This window comes from Salvelinus namaycush, chromosome 31 (assembly GCF_016432855.1).
Source record: "Salvelinus namaycush isolate Seneca chromosome 31, SaNama_1.0, whole genome shotgun sequence".
Taxonomy (NCBI): Eukaryota; Metazoa; Chordata; class Actinopteri; order Salmoniformes; family Salmonidae; genus Salvelinus; species Salvelinus namaycush.
Window position 1 is genome coordinate 21960277 of NC_052337.1, and position 2653 is coordinate 21962929.

Genomic DNA, 2653 nt, shown 5'->3' on the forward strand with positions numbered 1-2653 from the left:
ATAATGCTGTATGTGGCTGCTATGAAAGTGAATTGTGTGTGCGGTGATCAGGGATGTATTCATTCCGCCGATTCTGTTCCAAAACGTTTCTTAAAAGGAAGCAAACACTTTGTTTTGCAACTGTTTGGACTAATGATTACACCCCAGATTAGCTAGATGCAGGCAAGAGTGTGCAATGCGGTATTGAATGTGTGTGTCACACAATGATTAGTCTAATTTGTCTCTCGACCTTTACATCTACGTTATAAACGTTAATTTGTAGGCTAGGTTGTACCAACCTCATGATGGGTTTAGGGTACATTTGAGTAGCCTAAACCTATCGCTGTTACATTGAAATGGGTGAATGGAATATGAATGACAGTCATCCAATATGCTGTAATAGAAATAAGGCCGTGCACATAAAAAATATCCTCCCTAATCTTAAACGGCACCAACCGCCACTGGTATCCTTGAAAATGATAGCCCAAACAGCCCATCTGAGAGTTGGCTGATCTTTCAGCACCAAAAAAAGGGTAGGTAGGGTGGAGATGTACAGATAATTACCCTTATTATATCATGGGCTTCATCATGACAGCTCCGATGCAGTAGTAAAGCAAAAGCAGACAACCACTTAATCATCCCATCAGAGGCCGAGGACAAGGAGAACAAAAGCAGCCAACAGATACACACTGTACTGTACACATTCAGCATATCAGGGTCATATTCGTTAGTGCACATCAGTTCAAAACGTAGCAAAATGTTTTGCAACGGAAAAGGAAAACAAGCTTTTTTTATTGGACAACGGCAGGTTGTCGGCCCTCCCTGTTTCAATCCATTTTCTTCTGTTTGGTGCCTAATGAATTCGACCCAGGTCTGATCATCTCTGAGCTCTGAGGTGTGTCTGATTTATTATGTCAGGTTGGCAGAGCACCATACAATCCAGGAATAGGATCTACCGCGCTGACACACAGGTCATTCATCTACTAGTGCCAGCACCTACTGCTGCTGGCAATGGAACATTACCAAAGGTGCCTTCTGTCTGAACGATAAGGAGCTCTGTCTGTCGACACTCCTACCCTGCCGCTCCCCGTCGCTAGGCAACCGCACAAACCTGTCTGTGTTTTGTAACCTCATCCCCTCGCCTTCTGAACTACAGGGGAAAAGAACGATTTGGAGGCGAACGTCAGGATCAGGAAAATGAGATTGAGGAAAAAAATGAAAAACCCTGGAAAGCGATCTGTGGTATGTATGACATGGGAGAATGTTGGTCTTGGCTGGCATTGCAGAGTTTTGGCCTGTAGCGTATGTACTGTACATGTCTTACAGATGAACAGACAACAATGAACAGTCTCCGTTTTTAGTTTTTTTGCCACATTAATGCACATTCCTATAGAAATCATCATATCCGGAAAGGCAGGTGGTCATATTGATCCTGGCAGAGCTTGATCTGTGACTAGAGATAGCTTATAACTAGAGATAGCGTATACATGTAGATTAGAGATATTAGGCCAGAGGTAGTGTAGTGTGTGTGTGTGTGTTTTTGGTTTTACTATCCTTGTGGGGACCAGAAGTCCTCACAAGGATATTAAAACAAGGAAAATTCAGCAAGTGGAGACATTTCGCCAGTCCCCACAAGGAAAAAGGCAATTTTAGGATTAGGGTTAGAATTAGGGTTAGGAGTTAAGGTTAGGTTAGGGGTTAGGGATAGGTTTAGGTTTAGGGAAAATAGGATTTTGAATGGGAATCAATTGTTTGGTCCCCACAAGGATTGTAAACAATTGTGTTGTAGGTCTTTCCTAACATGACCTCTCCTTCCAGGTACTCCCTCTGGCCAACTAACCAACTTGACTAGGTGTGTAAGAATTCACGAAAGCTTCCAGTATTTCACCTGCATGAAGAAAATACTATACTGTAGTATTAACTATTGTGTTTTTGCTTTATTATCTTTTACATAGAAGTGGGGCTTTCTCCTTGAGGAAACCTACTGGACAAATACTAAAAGAGCACATTTTCTATAACCTGTAGGTAGGTAGGACTGGAGTCTAAATGGATAGTTCAGAGATTCTGCTCTTTTCTATAGCCAAATATGGTCTATACCTGGCATGTAGGTTTCTCATTCATGGGTGGTGTATATGCAAATTAAATACTGTAGTATAGTTTAAAAAACTGTTGTGTTTTTGAGGACACTGTAGTGTTTTTGCGGATAATACTGTAGTATTTACTATAATATTCTACAGCATACAAAAAATATATATAAGTACTACACATGCTCGAGGGATACTACAGCGTGTAGTGTATTCTACAGTGTACTACAATATACTACATTAAGCACTACATAATCGATGGATACTACAGTGTGTAGTATAGTACAGTGGGTCCTCATTTAAAAGTTGAATCATACCGCAGCACAGCTTGCGGGATATTGCGCAATGTTATGGCATGTTGGAGTGCATGATGTCATAGTATTTTACCGTCAGCCATTGTTGCCATTGATGCTAGTTTGACCACCAGAGGGCATCTTGAGGGGGTCTTTATGAAGCATGTTGGTGCTTGCTTACTTTTCCATAAAATCCTACAGAGGTCCATGCAGGCAAGACGTTTTGATTGCTAAACCCTATCCGAAAGTGCATATTCCAAGGTTTTTAATTAACCTAGTTTTTCCAAGCAACACAAA

At 41.2% G+C, this 2653-nt stretch overlaps 1 non-coding gene across 1 annotated transcript; it reads right to left on the minus strand.

The window, feature by feature from the left end:
* Window positions 1-1937: 1937 nt before the first annotated feature.
* Window positions 1938-1994, minus strand: LOC120026591. The gene has a single exon (XR_005473163.1). It is a non-coding gene; the product is annotated as a U7 small nuclear RNA (small nuclear RNA).
* Between the last annotated feature and the right edge of the window lie 659 nt (window positions 1995-2653).